Here is a 7,060-nt window from a genome sequence, read left to right on the forward strand (position 1 = left end):
CATTGCAGTACGTGGGCTTCTCATTGTCGTGGCTTCTCTTGTTGCGGAGCACGGGCTCTAGGCACGCAGGCTTCAGTAGTTGTGGCATGTGGGCTCAGTAGTTGTGGCTCGTGGGCTCTAGAGTGCAGGCTCAGTAGTTGTGGCACACAGTCTTAGTTGCTCCGCAGCATATGGGATCTTCCCAGGCCAGGGCTCAAACCCGTGTTCCTTGCATTGGCAGGCAGATTCTTAACCACTGTGCCACCAGGGAGGTCCCAAGGAAGCTTTATTGTGACAGACACCACTGCTCACATGTCCAGTCTCCCCTTGGTTCCTAGAATGTAAGCCTGATTTGTTCAGGGCAACAATGGGCCCAGCTAAAGAACTCTGTTTCTCAGCAGACCCTACAGCTAGAGGTGGCCAGGTGACAGGACTCCAGGCAACGAGGGGGAAGCTGCTGGGTGGGGCTTCCTGAGCAGCTCAGAACAAGAAAGCTGACTGAGCCGGGCAAACTTGCCGTCTTCCCTTTCCCTTCATCCTGCCTGCAGTCATCTTGTGACCCTGAGGTGACAAGCATGAGGATGAAAACCACAGGGTAAGGATGAGTGAGCAAAAGGACAAAAGTAGCTTCGGCCTCTGATGGCTTCATGGGTCGACAGTACTTCTCAGAACTTCTTGCTCCATGAGAAAAGGGAAATCTATGTTCAGCTAAGGCACTATGGGTTGGGTTTTCCATCAAAAGATAGGAGTCTGGGTCCTTGATGGTCCCATGGGGCAGCCACTCTAGCAGAAATCTAAACTTCTTTTACAAAAGAGAAAAATGAAGCCCTAATTTGTTCATCACTTGTAGCAGAGACAAGTAACATGCATTACTCTTGCGTCCTGGGTGAGAAAGGAGAGAATAGTCACGCTTTGGAGATGTTGAGTATGAGGTGCCGGTGGGATAGACAAACACAGAGAACCAGGAGAGAGGAGGAGGTGTGGGTCTGGAGCTTGGGGAAAAGAGCTGGGTTAGAAAAGGACAGGTCAGGGACTTCCCTGGTGGCGCAGTGGTTGAGAATCCGCCTGTCAATGCAGGCGACACAGGTTCGAGCCCTGGCTCGGGAAGATCCCACATGCCGCAGAGCAACTAAGTCCGTGCATCACAACTACTGAGCCCGCACTCTAGAGCCTGTGCTCCACAACAAGAGAAGCCACCGCAATGAGAAGCCTGCACACCTCCACGAAGAGTAGCCCCTGCTCGCCACAACTAGAGAAAGCCCAAGCACAGCAACGAAGACCCAACACAGCCAAAAGTAAATAAATAAATGATAAATAAACTTTAAAGAAAAAAGAAAAGACAGGTCATAAGACTTCAGGGTGGACACTTCAGAGTCCCTCACTGCTGGTCTTGGGTGGGGCACAAACACATCCTGACCATCTCTGAGGAACAGAGCAGGGGTCAGATTTGGACTACAAATAAGGAAGACTGTCACAGTCAGAGCTGTCCAAGAAAGGAACAGGCCCCCTAGTCAGGGAGCACTCTGCTCCTTGAGCAGTGCAAGCAGAGACTGGGTGCTGGAGAAGCGGGAGAGAGGTCCAGAGCAGCGGGAAGTGGAGTCCATGACTGTTAAGGATCTTTCAGGCCTTGAGCTGCTGACATTCCAAGCTGACATTCTAAGCATTGGGTCCTGAAGTGTGGTGTTATCAACCCTGGAAAAAGGACCCACCCAACAGTGAGACCAGAGGTCGCAGGGCCCCCATCCTTGCCCTGATGCTATGGTCTTTCACAGAAGCCAGGGGCCAGCTGCATGGCACTCAATTGCATGCAAGGTCTCAGACGTTTCTACTGACAAGTATTAGATAACTACTAGACCCCAGAGTTTTATTTAACTACGTACTAATGGTTTTTTCTCCATAGTTATTAAACTGATACACGCACAAAACAACAGTAACAGTGACAACAACAAAAAAACCTTGTAAATTCAAGAAAACACCAAGGGAGGGGGAAATATGTAATTCTACCACCCAGAGATAACCACGATTAGCAATTTTAACATAAAAATGTCATGTCTTTTTTGCACACATAAAGTTTCCCTCAAAGTTGTGTTTTACTTTACATGCTATTGCGATGCCTTCGTTTTTTTCAACTTATTTTGATATAAACTTACAAAAAAGTTGCAAGGATAGTAAAAAGAACCCCTGTGAATCCCTGTGTACCCTTCACCCAGATATACTGCTTCCTTTTAATGGCCAGGTGAGCCCTTCATCCACGTGACTCTACTGTCCCCAAAACATCCCCTGAGATGAATACTTATCCACACCTCACACATGAATACATTAGGCCTTAGTCAGGGGCTTCGGATATTTCACTTCACAATCCTTAAAGGTCTTTGATTCCTATCTTTGTGCACCTATTCCTTAGGGTTTCGAGGCCATCTCTAAATAAGATTATCCACAAAATCCCCCAAACCCACTGGCAGGGCAGAAGGGAATCCACGATCATCACAGTACCTTACACCTGTGTCCCATCACCAGGCCACGTCATGGCCCATGATGCACAGTGACTAACTACATCTTTTAATCTTCTAATGACCTTGTAAACAGCTTAATAGTGCATTTTTTATGATTCAGAATTACTTCGTCAAGTGCAACTATATAAAACACACTCTACTCTCTATAATCCTATTAGATATTACTTCATGTTAAAATACGTACGCACCCGTGTTCATAGCAGCATTATTCACGACAGCCAAAAGGTGGACACAACCCAGGTGTCCACTGACAGATGAAGAAACAAAATGTGGTGTCAGGGTGGAAAAATTTTCTTTCCACCCTTCTAGGTTCTTTGGCTGGTCTAATGGTTAAGCTGACATCAGACAGATTAACAGGAGAAAAACAGATCTAATTTCATATGTATGGGAGTCCCATAAAAATGAGACCCAAAGGCAGTCAGGCAATTGAGACTTACCTGCATCCCTGAACTAGGAAAGGGATAGAAGCTGGGGCTGCAGAGGGGAGGAGGGCCATTCACAGCAGCTGAGAAGAGCGGACGCCTGCCCTGCCATGCAGGTTAAGTCTTTAACATAAATAAGTCATCTCTGCTAATTGCTTTCTTTAGGGGCTGGCCCCCTATTGCAATTCTTTTAGGCTGATAAAGAAGAGGTAAAAATTTTTCCTGAAACTGCTGGGTCTTGACAGCCTTTAGCTCAAAATAATTCACATGAACAAGGTGGCACATTTGGGGCGGCATATTCTGCTCCCCTTCAGTGCTATACACACACAAGAGAATATTAATCTGCCTTTAAAGGGAAGGAAATCCTGACACACGCTACAGTGGGTGAACCTTGAGGACATTATGCTCAGTGAAATAAGCCACTCACAAAATATACTCTATGACTCCTCTTATATGAGGTCCCTGGAGCAGTCAACTTCACAGAGACAGAAGGTAGAATGGTGGCTGCCAGGGACCCAGGGGAGGGGGAAGTGGAGAGGTATTGTTTAATGGGTACAGAGTTCCATCTTTTTGTAAAATGAAGACTTCCGGAGATTGCTTACACAACAGTGTGAACGTACTTAACGCCACTGAAATATTAACGCCACTTAAAAATATTAAGATGCTGAGTTCTACATTACCATTATTAAACTAAAAGAAAAATTTTACACATACGTGGTACGTGTTTCATATTAAATGAGCAATGAAATATGAGCAATGAGCCGCAGAAAGGGAGGCTGATGCCTCTGAAAGGCCCTGGAAGACGCTCCGAAGAGGTGCCTGTGAGCTGAACAGTGCAGGTGGCTGTGAGCAAGGAGGCATCTCCGCAAACGGCCTGCAGACCATATCCGCATTCTCCCACTGGAGACGGGAAGCCGGGGGCCCTGAAGCCGGCAGACCTGCTGGCCCCCACTTCTCCTTGCAGGCTTCCTGTGTTAACTGTCACCCTGTGGCCACCTGCTCCTTACCCTCCGGAGAAATTCTGCCTCTGAGTGCGGTATTAGTTCCTTAACCCTGAGGTTGAAATACTGCAGAACTAGAGACCACTACTGAACGCCTGCTGTGTGCCCTGCACAAGGTGCTTTACATACATTGTCTCTAATCATTTCCACGGCGACCCTATGAAAGAGGTTTTGTGATTCTCGTCTTACTCATGAGAAGATTGAAGGCTGCGAAGGTTAGGTAACTTACTCAACGATACACAATAAGGAGCTAAATTCTTTGCATTATATGGCCTCTAAGATGATAAAAATAAAAGTAAGATCCATAGGGCAACTAGCATATTTTTAAAGCCCCTATAAGGTCCCAGAGGCAAAAATGTTATCAAGCAACTCAGGGTTGCCCCCAAATAGTAAATGCTCTTTCCTGAGCACTTAGCACAGCTTAGGAACTTGGCTAACTCTATCTAGTTCCATCACCAGAGCTACGGCATTATGTGTATACCACAGGCCCGAGTGGTACGTGCAAGGGTGTCCACTTGTGGTCAGTTGCTTCAGGAAGGAGGACGTTGCTCTCACGTTCAAATAAGTGATTCCCAAAACCAATACCACTTCTGAAATTGCTACTACTTTATTTTTTAAACATTTAAGAAGACATTTCAGGATGATTTTAAGGCAGAACTTGCTTCAGTTCCTAAGTCAATGCTGCCATTGTGTTCCATGGTACTAACCCTAAAAACACAGAAGATATACCAGCAACTGAACCTACTGAAAATGTGTGCTTGTAGCAAAAAGGCATTTATTCATTCATTCATTCAACAAACCGGTCTTGAGCGCCTTCTGTTTGCCCGGCTCCTCCTCCCCCCCGCAAAAACAAAAGCAAAAAGAAAAAAATCTCGCTTTCAAGACTCAGGTCGTCTCATCGGTTCGAAACCTTTGCAGCAAGTATTGATACTACAGTACTGACCTCTAAAATTTTATCCTCACAAATTCAATCTCATGAATCTATTAACCACCGTGGCTCCAGCTGAAAAAACCTACTTTTTTTAAACGTTGCCTTCTCGCTTTATGATGTGATAACCTCATAAAAAGACCTGGTGTATTTAGATCACACACTCAAATATCCCCAAACTTATTTCCCCCGCCCCTGTCCCCGTCCTCCCATCTCTGCTGCCTTCCTCACCGCCCGTTTCGGCCCTTCGGCTGGGACTCTGCCTGTGCGAGCTCGTGGGCATCTCTATCCTCGTGGATCTTTTTAAAAAACACCCAAAACCCGCCAACAATGCACATCCTCACATGTTTTTCCGCGCTTTGCTTTTTTCACTTAGTGTCTGCTGGGGTTGGGTCCACATTACTGTAGGAACCGTCTTGCGGTTTCTAGCGACAGCAGGTCACTCCTCTGAGAGGACAGACTAACTCATGTCACCTGGTTATTCCTGGTTTCGTGGTCAAGACATGAAGGTCAGCCTTCGTGTCCACACGAGGCAGCTGAGGGCACCGGCGCCCCTCCCTAAACGGCCGAGAGGGAACCCCTAACGTGGCCGCGGGGCACTGACGGCCCAAAGCCGAGCCCGGGAAGGGCCAGGAGCCCCAAAGGCCGCCCCACCGCGGCAGAGCACGAGCGTCCTGCGCCAGCGGCCGGACCACGGGCCACGCCGCACACTCGCCTCCACTTCCGGCCACGCAGAGTGGGGGCCGCCATCTCTCACTTTCGGCCACCTACCCGACGACAAAGACACCGGGAAACTCCGCGGGAGCCGTCTTTCGCGAGGAGCCTGCTACAATCCCCGCGTGTCCCAGAAACAGGCCAGCCTCTCAGCGTGCCGTACCGCCACACAGGAAGCCGCCATGTTGTACATCTTGTACGGCAAAGCCCTCCATTTCCGGGACCGGCCGCTGACTTGACCCGTGAGGCGCGAGCCAACAAAGGTGGCGTGAGCGCCCTCTGGCGGCGGCGCCGGAGTAGCGCCGCCAGCTTTGACCTGCGGGGAATTCTGCTTCCGGGTCTCCTGGGGGTGGGGCATTGACGTGAGCTCAGAGCTGGGTCGCGGGTGGGGTGGCACCCGAGCGTGCGCAACGGCGATGGCGCGGGGCTGCGGGCTGGGATCGCGTGGGTTGAGGGTCTGCGTGGTCTGTTACCTCGCCCCCTCCTGGGAGGCCCGTGCTGTTATTACCATTTACGGGTGAGAACACGCGCCCTCCTTGCCCACTCTGCTAAACCCCGGTGAAGATGACCTGGAGATCCGTCCCCCCTTTATTTTTGTAAAGTGGGTAACATTACTTAATCGGGGGGTTATTGCGAGGATTGAGTTTTCGGATGACAGTACCTGGTTCTTAACGTCCGTTTCTTCTCCATCGGTCGTAGTGATAACAACCCCGTGCGGATGGCCCCTGTGCTGCCCTGGGTCTGCACAGGTCTCCTGGAGGATCCTCCTGGGCAGGGAGCGTTGAAGTGGTAAAGGACAGTGGGGGCAGCGTGGTGCATGGGGTGGGGACATTAATGACGGGAGCTGAGGAAGCTTCTGCAGAGGGCCTCCCGCGGAGCAGACGAGGCATGAACATACCTGCTTATTTGAACGAGGCCAGCGACACGTTAGAGTGTGTCCAGGGGGTCCGTGAAGCAGACGGCAGTGGTTATGGAGACGGCCCAGGGAAGCACCATCCCCAGGCCCACCCAGAAGTTGTCCCTTATCTGTGGCTGGTGATGGGTCCCCACGGGCTGGTGTTCTGGTAGACCTGGCTATCAGCTCTCTCAGCCCTCAGGGACCTGACTGGTTGGGCAGTGCCCCGGAGGCAGCCCTGGCTCTGTCCTGGCAGCCTGGCCTCCCTTGTAGGGCTCCTGCTTGTCCTCCTTCATAGACGTCTTTGGGATTCACACTTCCAAGATGCGTAGCACTTATATTCTATGTCATAAGTGCAAATACAGTGATTTGAGGACTTTTTAGATAACTACCTGCTCTACCTGCTTCAATCCACCAATCAGACCACCTCCCATTCCATCAGGGTAGCTTCCTGTTTGGATGCATTCCAGAGCTTCAGGAGACCTCTCTTTAAAGTGCAAAAATAACCTTTGTATCTGGTATCAGTTCCCACATAGGTGATGAGTTAGCACCTTAATGGCAGCACGTGTAGTTAAGGGCAAGTCTGAGAGTTTTCATCCTGATCGTCA

At 49.6% G+C, this 7,060-nt stretch overlaps 1 protein-coding gene across 1 annotated transcript in view; it reads right to left on the bottom strand.

Moving 5' to 3' along the window:
* RAB7A (RAB7A, member RAS oncogene family) overlaps positions 1 to 5,639 on the bottom strand; it is a 93,898-nt gene extending 88,259 nt beyond the window's left edge. Inside the window, exon 1 of the mRNA XM_073787779.1 lies at positions 5,615 to 5,639. The gene's annotated coding sequence lies outside the window, so the exon portion shown is untranslated. The remainder of the gene's footprint in view (positions 1 to 5,614) is intronic.
* Between the last annotated feature and the right edge of the window lie 1,421 nt (positions 5,640 to 7,060).

The sequence above is a fragment of the Tursiops truncatus genome, chromosome 10 (genome assembly GCF_011762595.2).
Source record: "Tursiops truncatus isolate mTurTru1 chromosome 10, mTurTru1.mat.Y, whole genome shotgun sequence".
In the NCBI taxonomy this organism is placed as follows: Eukaryota; Metazoa; Chordata; class Mammalia; order Artiodactyla; family Delphinidae; genus Tursiops; species Tursiops truncatus.